Here is a 16,265-nt window from a genome sequence, read left to right as displayed (position 1 = left end):
TCTGTAATATATGGTTGTTTCAGTTCAGTCTGGAAAACATCTACAGAATCTGTATCCAAGTAATATTTGTAGTAATAGTCTGAAGACCTCTTGTCGTGAGTTGTCCTTCCAGGACAGCCGGTTATCACTGCTTTGCTTTTAGCTACTCCTTTGTTTTCTCTCTTGACTCCTGCTCTAACCTTCAGCTTTCCCAGTCTCATAGATTCCCTCCATGGTGCTGTCTCAAACATTTTGTCTCCTCAGGTGGACTATAAGGTACTGCTCTTGTTTAGAAAATAATTTACCTTAGCAAATACTTATATTTGATCTGCCAGCTTTTGCTAAACTCAAGATACCTTTCAACCCTTTTTCCATTCACCTCCAATCTTTTACACTTCAGAAACAGGGTCGAGATGACAGATCTGTATGTCTGGATCGCCTGCCTCTTTCCTAGATACAGATCCTATATCTCTCATCATATGGTATCACCACTGACTTGATAGATTTATTAGAAAAAATCTTTGATACTGACTTGCAATTACATGTGCTTTATGGCAGAGAACAAATAGGAATACGCTGTAATGAATATAGAGGAGACTCTCAGCAGAGAGATTGCTGGACAGAAACATAATTCTGTGTTTCTTTTCCAGTCCAAGACTGAAACAGCCTATAGTATCTAATGGCATAATTTAGAGGTATAGGGTAAGATTTTGTGTTTTTCACAGGAAGTCTCAGTGAAGAAAAGCAATTCACTTTCATTAGTAAAATGGTACTGAAAATTTTTACTCTGTGAAAACCTTTCTCTTTCAGAGGAAAACCAGAATACTTTCATTTTTCTGATTAGAAGCTGGTGGTAGATGATGATGTAGACTTAGGAAGGGATGATGGAAAGGCTGGATCACAACTTTGCCTATAAACTAGGACTGCTGATAAAACCTACCTTGCTTACTAAAGCACTTTGAAATTCTTTAATGAAACGTAGTAAGCACTAAAGATGTGTAAGTCTTTGATTCAAGTTTGATGACTCTTCTCACTGGAGGGAATGTGTGTTTCCTGTACCTCGCTCTTGAAGACTCAACGAGAAGTGAGGGAAGATGCATGGACTTGGGGTTGGAAAAGGGCAGGAGTGTATCCATGGTTGTTGCTGAGCTATTTGTTATCTCTTTGTGGCCTTTATACCTGCAGCACTGGCTCTGAGCTCCAGTACATAGCATCTAGTGTTGCATTCAAGTCCTCGACATGGAAGACCTCTAGGACCTCAGAAGACATGTAAAAAGTTTTCAGTGTAGCATCCACATACACATGCTGCATGTAACGTGCTGGCTTTTATTCCATCTATTGCTCTTTGGTGTAAATTCAGTGAGTGTTTGCTCTCTAAGAAGGAAACCTTACATTCTTTCTCTATGGTGTGCGTGAGGGAGATTTAGTATTTGGGCCACCAGCAGCAATCTTGAGGTTCAAAGTGTCAGAAGCTGTGTTGTGACTGTTTCCCAAGGTATTGCACTCCTAAGTTAGTGATAGTTTAGCACACTCAGCACCCCAGTTTTGTTCCCTGTGGACAGAAGACAGAAAGAATAAGATGGCAAGTAGCTAATAATTTTTGTGACTCCTGTCTGAAGCAGATTATAATTTGAGATAGCTTGACTTTTTATGCTGTATTCTGTTGTTAAGATCTGAAGCTGCAGAACTCCTATGTTCTTCTGATTTAGTACACGATATTGGATGTTTCTCCATCTTTCAATGTGTGACTTCACTTAACTGTGTAACTGTATGGAGGTAAGTATACTTGTCTGCCTCCTTAGGGATATTCTGTTGCAAAACTGATTAAAGTTCAGAAAACATTTTTATATTTTTATGGAGTATATGTGAATTTCAATGAACAAAAGCCATTTCAGTATCTTTTTTTAAGGTCTCAATGTCCATGGTTGTAAGTTCTGTCTCTAAAGACAAAACACAGCTCTTCTGCTATTGCTTTATTCTACTTGGATAACTTCTGTATTTTGAGCAAGTGGAGGATAACCACTAACTTCTTGTTCTTTTGCATTCATGAGGAGGACATGGATTGCTAGGACAATAGGAGAAAGTAAGTGTTTCAGTTAGACTCAGATGATATATTTTTTTTCACATGTGTGCATGTGTGTAAATACCAAGGCAGCTGGACACAGCAAAGTCTTGTTTCTTTAAGAACACTACCAGAGAGCTACCTTCTAAATGCTGACATTTATTTATTTTAATATAATGCATTGTGTTCAGGGGAATGTCCAATACAGTAATTTGGTACTCTATATCAGTTCTCAGCTAGTGATTAATCTATCAAACTTGTTCAACACTACAAGTCAGAACAAGATTTTTTTTTCTAAACTGCCAGTGTGGCTAGCTCATGCTACTCTTAGAAAAAACAAGTTGTGTTTTTTTTCCATCCCATATATCATCATCACTGCCCATGGTAAGGAGTTTAGAATCTGGGCTTGACTGACTGGCTGTTTTTCTTAGTTGCATGAGGCAAAGGAGCGCACAGGTTACACATCCAAACCTATTCAGAGTTTGAAGGTACCCTGTGATACGAATTTATTGAACAGGAAGGCACTTGGAAGGCACAAATGGGGGCAGATAAGGACGGCTGCAAAATCCCATGGATTCTTTCAGTGTTGTTTTGAGAGTTTTTGGTGTTTTGCTTTGTTGTCTTTTTCTGGCAATGGTGCAGTGCGTTTTTTGACGAGCCTCAGCAGTTTTAGAAAAGCATTCAGAAGTTTTTGATGCTCATCTGAACCAATTCCATCTAATCAGAACAAGAGCTGAATGATACTATTCACAGGAAGCAATTGTATTCATAGAATTTCATCTTTTCTGATGTCCTCAATTTGTCCTTTGACAGAAGCAACTTTTATTAATCTGTCCTTTCACAGTTATTGATTGACCGTTTATTATGCCAATGCATCCAGCTTATGTTTACACGTAAGCTGCACAGTGAATCTAGTTGACAGTCATAATTTGAAACTCTTATAGACTGAATGAAAGCACTGTCATATTCCTGTCACCTGCTGTATTCTAGCTTTCAGGGGTAATGGTACAGACTTCCACTGCAAATGCTTGTGATTTCAAATGTTAGACTTCTTTCAGTTGTCAGAGTATTTCCCTCACATTGCTGCTTTGGGAGGTCCCCATGTTAGTAGATCCAGCAGCATATTCACAAGAAGAGACCACAGCAAGGACATGGATCTGCTGTCAAATTGAACTCATGTAAGAGATTGTATTGTGGTGCACTTCGGCACTACAGAAGAACTTTCAGCTAGCTTACCCCTGGCATCCTGGAGCTCAGAGCTGGGTTATGCACCTTGCCCTTCAGGTGGTAGCTGGATGTTAAGTGCTACTTGAAAGCCAGCACAGTATATATCTGCATTAGCCTGCAGCCATTGTCATAACTGCAGATTCTATGCACTGTGACTGGGAGTTGACTAATGAATGTTGAAGTACTGAAATATTTACCCAAAGCTCATTAAGGTTGTTTGTTAATGCCAGGCTGGTCTAAAATTGTCAAGAAGTTGGCTTCTTCCTTTCTAATTGTAGCTGGGCCAGATGTATAAGAACAGTCCTCGCGGAGTTACTTGTATACCATGCGTGGAAACGGGAAAAGGCAACAAATAACAAGACATTTCTTCACTTAATTATTTTTGTTTTGAATCAGCAGAATGATGAAGTGTGGGGTTCAGCAGTGCTTCACTCAGAACAGACACTGCATGTGCTTTTCCTGCAGGTCCTTTTTTTTTTCTCTGTGAGAGATGTGATTGTGTGCTCCCAGTGCAGCAGAATAGCGAGAGCATAACTAATACACACAGTAGCTGTCCCACTTCAAATCGCCAGGCTTTACATAGATGCACTGCCAACGTAAGGGCTAATTCTACAACTTCACGTGGCTCATCAGAAGTCATTGAGAATGCAGCTCTGCTGTGTAAATAGTGCTGCAGTTTCCCCTGCATATCACATCTCACTGATCTTTGTAACTTCTCCCATCTTTACTAAGCTGTTAGCCAGCTCTGCCTTTGCTCAAGCCGGTTGTAGTTGGTTTGCTTTTCTTTGCACGGCTCGGCACCAGTGCTAGAGATGCCTGCATGTCCCTGCAGAAGCTCATTTATGCTTGTTTCCCTCGTGTGGATGAGTATGGAGGGTAATGCCTGGCACCTGGATGTAGATGCTGTGCTAGTTTTAATTTGAAGGTTGCATTGGTCCTGCTACGAGTGAGCTCTTGTCATCACATGGGGAGCTCTCTGATGACTGTGTTGCGTGATGTAGAGAATACAAGCTATCAAGTTCTCCTGTTACTGATGACATATGATTAGAAAGAGGCCAGGGTTTGTCCGTGGGTTTGGGAGGGGAAAACAACAGTTTATCTGAGAACCAAACAGATGTAGGTTTGAAATTGGTGAAAAAGCAGTGACAGGGGAACCCAGTGGTACCGTTTCTACAAGCACAATTCTTTTATGTTAGAAATCATAATTTATGTGGCTTTAGCAAGTCTGTCTGAGGTTTTCAACAACTAATATTACTGGTTTCGAATGAACATTTCCCCTCTGGTTGTATATTCACTACCCTGTTTCAGTGTGAAGGTAAAGCTGTTTGATTCACAGTGGGGTTACAATTTTCCTGTTGAAACTCTACTTTCTTGAGCACTGCATCTTAGTATCAAATCCAGCTCTGTCTCTGGGTGGTTCCATAACATTTCCTTTTAAATCATTTCTTAGTTATTTTGGAGTGGGCTGGCAGAAAGACACAGCGGTATGCAGATGATATGAGCCCATTGCAAAACTTAATAGCTGAAAGAAGGTAAAAATACACTTGTCAGCTTATACACTGACAAGTTACTTGTATTTGGCTGACAGAGGATTTCCTCTTTCGGAGTTCATACTGAACAAGGTTGCCTGCTGAAAGGTTACCTGTAGGGCCTGATGGCAGCTCTTCTGAGGGTGATAAGTTAATAGGTTGCACGCTAATCTCAGAACAGCTACTTGCAAAGTAAAGCGTTAAACAGCAAGGGAGACATTGGCTGAACTGCACCTGCTTAGTTGAGGAAGAAAGTAAGACATGCAAGATATTCTCTCCTGTAGCCCCAGGAATAACTCTCCATGTTTTTGTGGACCAGCTTTATTAGCTGGGGTTGGTCCTGCAAGAAAGTGCTAAATGAGTTCTGAAGGTGACTTACTAATGCCACTCTGGGGAGACTGTTCATTTGAGGGAGGCAGGACATAGGACTTCATCGAGCGGAGCACTAAGGTGAGACAGGAGCTCTGGAAGAAGCCAAAGCTGAGGAGGTTCTTTGTGCCAAACCTTGCTCTATTCTCATTTAAGTTTTTTTTTTGTGTGTGTGTGATTGTGTGGGAACAGAGAGTGCAGCACAGCTGTCTGATATTGAAGAGTTTGAGCTATGTCCTTGAACACCACTTGCTCAATAACAAAAAACAGCAATTAGAACAAGATAAGTAAATACCAAAGGCAAAAATAGTAAAGACAACTAAAAATCTATAACCAATCCAAATGAAGCTTAAGGCGCGTGAACAGTATATTGGTAGCAATCGAATTAGATGATTAAGTGCGTGCACTTTGCATGTAACTTAGAAGAATTATAAAAGACTTATGCTGACTGACAATAAAGGTTTCCGGAACACCATCCACGGAGTCCATGTTTTTACTGCGACATGATTGTTTTTTGTGTTTCATTTAATGAAACCAAATTTTGGGAAAGCTGAAGAGAGGACAGTGTGGAGGAAGGGAGGCAGGAGAGGGGGTTAGAGTCATTATATGGAGCAGATTTGGAAAATTTGGACAGCCATGAGACTTCATCATATCTGGGCATTTCTAGGATGTGGCAGTAGTTGCAAATAGGCTTACTGTGGCATCATCTGTTGGGCTTTATTATCCTTATTTGCTGATGACATTCCTGTTAGTCCTTGAAACATACTGGGCATTTCTCCATTTCCTTGCTTTTGGTTAGTTCCCCAGCATGCTTTGTCTAAAGCCTAATATTATAGCCAGAGCCAGAAGATATGCAGTTACTATTCTGCTTGAAAATACATTTTGAATAATGCTGCATATATTTTACAGATTTTATGTCCATTCTGTAATATTCTAACTGCCTCCTTCACTGATGTACAGCCTCTAGATTTGGTCCTATAGTAATGGGAAAAAATACTATATTACTTCCTGGCTCTTCTCTCCTCATTCTCCCATTCTTTCTTTCCTTGAAATATGATCTATTTTGTTCTTTCTATTTCTGTTCCAAACATATATTATGCATTCTGATCCCCATATGCACTTGCTATTACTGCTTACTACTTAACTTGGGATTATTTGACTTCACTGAAGCTAGCTAGCTACTTTAGCCCTCTTTCTGTCCCTCTTCTTTCCCTCTCTTCCCCTCCCTTCCCCTTTCTCTCTCTCTTCCTCCTCCTTTTCTCAGTTCTATTAATCTGCCTTTCTTTGCCTGCCTATTTTATTTGCATTGTTGATTGAATGCTCTCAAGATAAAAATAATGTATTTATGAGAAAAGCAGTCTTGCAGGCTCACTAGAACAACATTGCAAATTATCAGTTGTACAAGTTGTTGAAAAATCTAGCTTCCGTTTTTCAGAGGAAAAAAAAAGATGCCTTAAAGCATTGTGCTATGTAACTATAATTACTTTTAACCATCTATTTTTTTTATTACTTCTTCATTTATTTCCCCAGTGAAATAAGACAAGTGAGTTCTGCTTTTATTTCTTGTCAGTCCTGGTTTGTGCACTAGTACCTCGGTTAGATGCTGCGTTTACAAGTGCTGCAGTAAATATTTGATTGCTTTGTTCCTTTTCATTGGAAGGAGTCATAGGTAAAATGCTACAAAGGTGAATTTCAATGTCTCCTCTTCCACGTAGCTCTTCATCTGTCACTGGAAAACAAGGATTTTTTTTACAACTATTTGATGGTTCATGTTTCCATTTCAAAGTGAGATTTGGAGGAATCAATGCTAGAAACCGTTTCTGGAGAGAGACAGACATCTGTATCGTTCCTCCACCCTGAGGATGGGAATGGGGCAGGACATTTCCTACACTTTTCTTTTTTTTTAAAATTTGTTAGGAGGTGGGAGGCAACAAAGACGGCATCCAGCCTCTTTGCCTAGTAGGAAACAAGGGCTTGTATTGTTTCTACAATTGTATTGTTTCTGCAAGGAAAGGCTTGTATTGCTGTTTCTTGTTAGCACAGTGCTGATCATCTAAAAGGAGCTCAGCGGGTCAACTTGTGCCTGGAGGCTGGCTTTAAAGACGGATCTGCTCAGCATGCAAGTACCTCTTTCTTTTTTCCTTTTTTGTTTGTCCCTTTTCCAGAAAGTCACTTCTGCCCTCCTTAAGCCTTGAATTCTTCCCCTCAGTGTGACTGCAAAACCGGCAAACATCTCTTGTAGGGATCTGAGTGCCTGCAGATAGACATCTTGCATCTTGGACAAATGCTGCCTGCCTGCAAGAGGTCTTTGATATGCTCTTTAAAAGCAATATCCATTTCCTTCAAAAAGGCTGATCTATCCCATTTGTGATGCATTTTCACTTCCAGAAAACTTGCTGAAGCAATAATCAGCCTTTTTAAAATTCTACTCTCTGCTCACTTCTAAACCACTTGAATATTTTCCTCTATCCAGGATCTGAGTAGCTCGCTCCTGTGCTTGCTTTCATTTTTTAAAGTAACTGAGAGGTTTGCATGAACAATGAGCTCATGGAAGTGATGAGCAAACAGAACTATTTGGCTAAAAATTTTATCTTTCTATGAACTGACAATATTACAGATGATCTGCAGGGCTATCTGACTGTAATTCAGAGAAATACATGACTTATCTGGCTGTATTACTGCATCTTGTGTGGGTGAGCCACTCCTACTCCCTTGCATTTTATGGGTGTTGCTATTATCCTTGTGTCGAGTAATGTGTAGCTGTGCCGATACAGTGCTTTAGCTCCCTCCTTGAGTGGATTTGATGGCCTCACTGTCTTAAGCAGTGGCTGGAATAAGAATGGTTCAGAACTTCTGGAATAACCCTGTCTGGGCCGTTTTGTTCCCATTTGAGAAGTGCTTGTATAAAGATAAGAGGAGAGTATAGGCCCATTCTGGTGGTTGTTCTCCAAGAGTTTTTCTTTAATAGCCAGCCTGATATGGCCAAGACAAAGTCACACTGACAGGATGTCATCTCGTGAATTCTAAGGAAAATGCATTACTCTGACAAGGGTTTTCCATTTACTCTCATCTGCTACTGATCTGAGCCTTCTTATCAACCGGACCTCAATTTTTCCTTCCACATGCAATGGTGACAATGACTTGCGGCTTATCTCATGTTGAGATTTACTAATTCATAGTGCCGTAGGAGCCAAATAGGAAAATGGCGAGGATTTACAGAGGAGGAAAGGCTTGTAACTTCTTGCAAGTTTCCTTTAGTTCCATAGATGTTTATTTCCAGAGAGACCAGTCTTGCTTTATTAATCTGAAGCAGAAATTAAGATGTAATTTGTCCAGCCTATCGAGAAAACTACATAATGCAAGTGAGGCATTAGATTTACTCAGTGGCATGCGTCGGGTCTGATTCTGCAGTCAGTGTACACCTGCACAGCACAGCGCACTCCTAAGCACAGCGCAGGAGGAGTTTTAACCTTGAGTAGTGGCTGAGGCAGCTGTTCTCTGACTCTGATCAGCCGACGCAGCTGCTTGAAAAGGTTGGGAGCAGTGGGTTATATGCCTCCAAATTCAACCAACTACTCTAGAAATAATTTTATTAGTGTTCAGATTCTGCCTCATCTTTCAAGCTGGTCTTACAGACCTTCCTCTGAATTGCAGTGTCTGATGGATTATGAAGGCTATGATCCAATATCCTGACTTTATTTGCAACTTGATAGCAGCATTATAACTTCCTCCAAAGTAACTGCATAGGAAGGATGGAAATAAAGCAATCCAAAATGTTAAATAAATATCAATGGTAGAATGCAAAATAGGAAAGTGCATACAGGAAGATTAAGGAAGATGGATGGCTCAAGCTTTCACTGTGAGTGGCTGCTCCACAGGTACTGGGTACTGCCTTCTTGACTGTGATAGAAAAATCCTAGTATGACTAAATTGTCCAGGACTGTGAGTCCTGTAAAATGTAACTCGATCAAGTAGTTCCATGGGCCTGAATACAACTACTGGGTAGGGCGGACCTATCATTTCATAAAAGTTGCATCTCTCTAGAATCTCACCACCCAAAATCACAACCTGTTCCTTCTTTGATAGTGGGAGAGTAATTTTTCCTTCTACAAAGCCTTGCAATATCACTTTTAACAATAGATGTTCTACTCCTTTCTTTTGGTACATCCTGACCAAACTGGAAAAACTGAACTGAACGTGGGTACAGAGACAGAAAATAAAGATTTATTACATAGTCCTTTACATAGTGTTGTACCAATGCACAAGCAAAGTACAGCTCCTAATACTTCGTTCTTATGCCAAAGAAAAAAGGGCTCTATATAATTAAAATGAAAATGGCATTGAATTAACACGTTATTGTGTTGAAGGCCATCATAAAATCTGGGGCTTGCAGAGGGGAGACAAAATCAATTCATCCTTATTATAATTGCAAGGCTATGATCTTGTTTGCTCAGATGCTATGGTGATAGACTTAAAATTGTCTGTTGGTAAATACAACACACTTTTTTGCATAATATTGGTTTAGTTGTTCCAGGAATTTTTCATCTCCGGGTGAAATTGCCTGCTAAAGCAATGTTGAAATTGGCCTTGGTTGTGTGGCTTTTTTGAAGCTTTGCCTGATCATTTCCTAATATATCACAGTAAATTTGTTTTGTGATCCTATTAAGAAAGAACTGAGGAAACTGAGCATTCATCATTATAAAAACTGCCGGTTTGTCTGAAGGCTCATTCACAAGTGCCAATCTGCCTTGTTAATCTTCTGTGTCCTTTACTCTTCCTGGTACCATTGCTCAAATTTTGCATATCTGCACTTAGCATAATTTAGCGAGTGTAGAGAACAAAAGCCCTGAATCAATCAGATGTCACTAAAAAGTCACTTCTGATCTTCTGACAACCCTGCTCTCGGGGTGAAGGCTTCACTCTGTGGAGCCTTTAGTGGCAAAGACGATTTGACTTGTCACCATGTCCACTCATTCCTGCCTGCATCCTTCTGGCCCTCACCGTACTAGTATCAGCATGCTTATTTGAGGGACTTATCTTGGAAGACAAATTGGTGAAGTGGGCAGGGCTTAAAAAAAAATACATTCCTCAGTTTAAGTATCTGTGCTGTTCTTTGGGTATGATCCAGTTTAGGCTGCAACTCTGCGCACATTCACATCAGTACAAGGAGGGGAAGGTAAACCAGAAAGATGGGAAAAACACCAAGGGAAGGAATGAGGTGTCCTTGAGGGAAAAAAAAAGGACAAAATTGTGGCTGGATGAAATGCAGCATGGGATCACATGCTGGCTTGCTGCTGAGGAGACAAGATCCTGTGAACAAATCAGTAACCTGGCTCAAGCTAGGGCATTGCTGTGGGAGTGTGTGTGCTCTGCTTCATCTTGATTGAGGAGGATGGCTGGTTAGCCGAGAAACGTGATCTCAACTACTAAAATTGTTGGCAGGGAGGAGGCAGGGAATGTTGGTAAACAGTTTAATCAAAATGAAAAATGAAAGAAAAAGTAAAAATGATGACCCTTTGCATCTTGCTGTTTAGATTCACAAAATCTAGAAACCAAGGAGCCTTGCTTCTCCCTAGCATCAGCTGAGGCGTTAATCGAGTAGACCCATGTACCGATCTTTGCTTGATTCAGGACAGCAGTTTCGCCTCTGAGACACCCTTCTGCCAGGCTGCAGAATGTATTTTAGCATTCCTTCCCTCCCTCCCTCCTAAAGCAGTAGAATTTAACCTAAAGTAATTCTGTATTGATTGAAATGGAAATGGCCACAAGTTGTACCAGAGGAGGTTTAGATTGGACGTGAGGAAAAACTTTTTCTCCCAAAGAGTGGTCAGGCACTGGAATGGCCTGCCGAGGGAGGTGGTGGAGTCGCCATCCCTGGCAGTGTTCAAGAGGTGGCTTGATGAGGAGCTACAGGATATGGTTTAGACCTGTGGCAGTAATGGTAGTGGGAAGACGGTTGGACTAGATGATCTTATAGGTCCCATCCAACCATGTGATTCTATGATTCTATGATTCTATGAAATGGAGGGCAGGTGTAAAGCTGCCCCAGTAGCTGGGTTGTGACTCAGGCCCCTGGGCCTTCCCGGCCCTGTCTGAGCCAGGCAGGGTGGGGACTGCAGCCTGCCTTGTCTGAGAGCCCTCACCAGCGGGACACAAATTTCGCAGGGAGGTCATGCTGACTGGAGCGCTCTTTCTCATGGTAAACCCATTATTTGACCCCAGAAAGACTCCCGCCATTTGCCCATCTTTTTCTTTTTTTTTTTTTTTTCTTTCCTTGCCAAACTATGGAAATACAGATTGAACAGATTAAATGAAGTTGCTCTTAAATTGACTCCGTGTAAGTTTTAGTCCGAGATTCTATAATCTCACAAAGTTACTGTATTGGCCCAGTACAGTTTAAAATGTGTTTGAGGCATTTTATCTTATCCAATATAATATGTATGATAAAGCACTACATAAAGCAATATAGGCCATATTAAGTAAATTAAGCACTTTGAGGTGACAAGTTATTGTATAAAGGGAGTGTTTCTACACAAGATTCCGTGGAAACTGCTTGTTACCTGACATTGTTGTACTGGAGAAATTGTAAAATAATTGCAAAATTTGCAAATGAGATGAACAGCGAGGTAAGGTAAACAGCAAGCTTAATGGTCCTGATGCATGAACTAGATTCAAGAAGTAGCAAGGTAAGCTCTGTTAAGCAATGTGTATTGTAACACAGCCAAGCATAAAGTCTACTAAAGAAACAGGGCCACGTCTCATCATCCCATGTAGGATGAGAATGGAATATTTTGGAAAGCGTCTTGAAAAGGAGATTTCACCTTTAGGGTCCTATCCTTTGGAGCATTTCTGCTTTTTATTATTGGTGGGTGCTCAGCACAGCTAAGCTTCAGAGCATTTGTGAAGACCTCAGCATGGATTGAGTTGTCTGACTTTGAATGCTGTGTTTGACTTTTTACTCTGGTGAAGTCGCTATGATGAGCCAAATGTGAGCAGGGCATATTGCTGACACTGCTTCTGTGGACAGTAGGAGTTGAGCAAAACATAACGTGCATATTTATTTTCTTCATTTAACATGCAACAAATAATTTAAATAAATTAAAATGCTAACCCCTTAATGGCAAATCAATGAATCACTTAATGACAATAGGTTCTCCTGTACCTTTTATGTCTGCATTACTGCTGCATTAGATCAGATGACTTTTATTATGATGGATATGAGCTGAATTCACTTAGCAACAGGACAACCAGCAATTTCTTACTGTGAGAGCCTCAGTGTTTCTGTCAGGGACCTTGATTCAGGGAAACATGACCGTTCAAGGTAGCATTTGAGTTTCTGTACTTCAAGCTTCTGTGGAAGTACATTTTAGAAGGACAGCTGAGGTTGTATATGGGCCCAGTGTGTAGAGTGCTACACAAACCCAGGGAAAACGAATTGCTGACATCCCAGACAAATTCTTGTTTTCTGAGTATTTTTGTTATCTGGAAAAGAAGGGCCTGGATGAGTGTTTTTTCCCTGTTACTACAAAACTAACTGTTCAATAATTACAAAATTACTAAGTTCAGAATACAAAAATTTGGACAGCTGATTTTACTTGCAAATTAGTCCTCTTCACAGGAAGTTAAAATGATTTATTTGCAAAAATGGCCTGATCTTAAAATTAACTGAAGATATTTAGTTCCTATTTTAAGACTGTATGAGATGATACCCTACCCTACCCTAAGGAAACAAAGGCCCCCACAACATTTGTTGCTGTAATCCCGAACAAAATTCCCAGGAAATTCTTCCATCACAAGAGACACTTTAATTGAGCTAGGTGTTTCACAGCCTCTCCAATTTTTCTATTACAAAGATTCTACTATCATCATACATTTTATTAGGAGTGATCTTTTGTTTATAATGTACCACATCACCATTTGCATGAGATACAGTGTTCATCCAAGAGGCTTGAACCAGAGACAACAGGACTGAAGAGCCAGGCCTTTACATTAGCTACAGATCGTGTTTCGGCATGGAGAAGTAGCAGGTTCTTCAAGTTGCTCTGACCAGCTTCTAGAGAGGCATCATCGTGTGCACTAGGCCCTATATCCTGCATCTGGGACTGATGTTCAGGGCGTATCTGCATGGATGGATTTAGACATCCTGGAGCTTGCTTTTGCCTGTATTTGGCGTGGTCTTAGTGCAGCAGTGTTACAAATCTGATGTGTCCCATGGAGAAGGCATCCTCTGAAAGAGTATGCTGTTGCGTCCTGTAATGCTGGGTAAGAGTGCAGACGTGCACAGTTATTGTGGAGTGGCTAATGCATTGTAAATCCACATGCTAGTTTATCTTGTCATAATAAATTTAAGGGTCTGGCTAGACAGGTGTATTAAGTGACTTTTGGGTGAGAGCTGTTGTAGTATGTATAAGGACATTTGTCTATGTTAAAAATCCTGCATGAAATTTAGACCATAGTACCTAACGTAAATTTACAGCAGTGGGATTTTGATGTAACATTTTACTTGCATCCGAATCCTTAGAGAGGTGAATTTCTGCTGTGAGATAGGCTGATATTTACTAAACTTGCTTTTCATTTGTCTCTGGCACATTGCAAGCCATTTAAAAGACATGCCTTTTGCATTTCTGAGCACAGGAGTGAGTGCTGCAGCTTCATGCATTATTGAAGAACATGGCCTCAGCTTGTACAATATAGCAGGGATCCCAATGATTGGCAGACACAAGCTTTTTGTACGCACACAGGCGGGTCAAAAATGAGGTTCCAGAGAGGCAGAAGAGTGAAAGGACTGAAAGCAAATGCAGAACGTAAATAAAAACTTGTGCTTATGCAAAAAATGAACAAATCCCTTTTACTGGGGAGGCAGCAGATGGAAATACTGGGCTTTAGAAGTCCAGATGACCTCTAAGTCCTTTATTTTGTGATAATCTCAGCTGGCCAAGCACTCTCTCTCAATTTCTTCTCTAGAAGCTATTTTGCACTGTGTACAGCTATTGAATATTCTCTGAAGCAGAACCTCAGTAACCCATTTCCTGGTTGAATGCTCTCACCTGAAGGTCATATCTAGTCATCCATTCCCTTCACCTGACCTGTATCATAATGAAGAAAAGCCTGTAAAGTTATTTAATAGGCAAAAGAAATGCTTTAGTGTGGGAGAATTGAAGTGCTTGGTCCCTTTAGGTGATCAGGGAGTCAATTTAGGAGACTTCATGTTCTGTTTTTTCTCCTTCTGACAGCAGCTATGGATGTTAATCTAATAGAGCAGAGTAGGAAGAGGACCTGCATGTGCAGTGACAAATCCCAACTTGGAGCACAGATTTCTATCAGGGGGAAGGGGGTAATGAAGAGTAGACAAAGTGTAATAGCAAGTCCTCCCCCTGCCAACACCTTCAGGTCAAGTCTGGTTGCCTTTTCTGGAAGCTCTGTTTTAAACAGAAGAGATGGGGCTTAATGAAGATACTACTGCGTGAAATGTAAGGACCTTTGCTATGAAAGAGCTCAGATTAGATCTAAGGCTATGTCAGTGAATTTATGATGAGGCTTGCCTCCAGGTGATGGCAGGAATTATTTCACGTCAGGCAAGTGTGCGCATTTGAGATTTTGGAAGTCTTCTGTTTTCCTGAGCAGGACACCCTGAAGATTTTCAAAATTTTGTTTTTCTCTTCCCATTAAAAACAAACAGACAAAAAAACCCCACCCAAAACCAGGAGAATTGACTCTGGTCTACCTCATGGGCTAGGCCAACTTCTTTCCTTCTTGAAGATCCTCCAGATCCAAGTTTCCTCATGAGCTTCCTTGTTCCTGTGCCTTGGCTTTAGCACCTGTACAGCCACATCCTTTAGTGTCCACTCATTTGCTGGCACATAACGTTCCCTGGGTTTGTGGTAACACAGGGGTCACTGCAAATTCTCTTCATATCTCTGTCTGTTTGTCTTTCCATGTGTAAATGCTAATTGGGCCTGGAAAAATACTGCCTACATGCATGCTGTTGTAAAGCTATGAAATATTAATAAGAAGATTGGCATGTCAGTGGAGTTGTGACCTAAGTTAAGCCAGTAATATAATTTTAAGACTCTGGTAAATATACCAGTAGCTTTTGTTATCCGCTTTGTTTTTTCAAGTGTTAGTTCTACACATATATGAGATGAGTAAGCCAGACTTTTTGTTTAAGAAATGCTAAATTATTTCCATAAATCTTACATTGTTGGCTGTTTAAATTATTATGAGCCAAGGTCCCTGGCACTAAAGGCTACACACTACAATGAAACGTGTTCATATTTTCTGCGTTTATGCATTTAAATTATGGTAGGGTACTTTCTTCTGTCTCATGCTTTTTTTCCCTCAGAGCACTCCACTATGGATATTCACAGATGGGCTAATAATAATCACAAGAGTTGCCTGTTTGTCACCCTGTCATCGGTTGCCAGAGATTCTTTATTTGTGCTATTAAAAACACACAAATAAAAAACACCTTTTATAGCTATTTGGTCCTCCTTGAAGGCCTGTTTAGTTTCCAGACAGAAAATGAAAAATGAAGTTTTTATTCCCTAAAAAGAATGAAGAATGAGAAAGAAACTTTCCTACTTAATTGTGGCTGATCTAGGTCTGCTTTCTCCAGTCCTGCCAACACATACCACTTGTGCAATGTGTTCCCTTTCTTTATCCAAAGGTAGGATATGAGAGAAGTTGAGATCATAACCAAGCAATGAAGAACAAGTAACATAGTGTGCTACCAGTTTGACAATAGCTTTATCCACATCACCTATCTGTTACAGAATCTTCTCATTTTGAGCTTTTGTAAAGCAAAACTTTTTCCTACTTTTGTCATTTAGATGGCTTTGATTTTCTTCCTCACACGTTTCCAGCAATTTGTCTCCCACCTTCACCATTGGAACAACCACTTGCATATCCAATATCTAAAGGGGGCCTACACGAAAGACGGGGAAAAACTGTTCAGTAGGGCTTGTTGTGACAGGACTAGGGGTAGTGGTTTTAAAATAGAGGGAGGTAGATTTAGATTAGATATTAGGAAGAAATTGTTTACAGTGAGGCTGGTGGAACACTGGCACAGGTTGCCCAGAGAGGTGGTGGATGCCCCATCC

At 40.5% G+C, this 16,265-nt stretch overlaps 1 protein-coding gene across 1 annotated transcript in view; it reads left to right on the top strand.

Annotated features, from left to right (window-relative positions):
- Positions 1-16,265, top strand: part of ALK (ALK receptor tyrosine kinase) — a 329,041-nt gene that overhangs the window by 41,015 nt on the left and 271,761 nt on the right. The window lies entirely within an intron of this gene.

This window comes from Chlamydotis macqueenii, chromosome 3, assembly GCF_036417535.1.
Source record: "Chlamydotis macqueenii isolate bChlMac1 chromosome 3, bChlMac1.mat, whole genome shotgun sequence".
Classification (NCBI taxonomy): domain Eukaryota; kingdom Metazoa; phylum Chordata; class Aves; order Otidiformes; family Otididae; genus Chlamydotis; species Chlamydotis macqueenii.
This window is presented reverse-complemented; position numbering and strand designations above follow the sequence as displayed.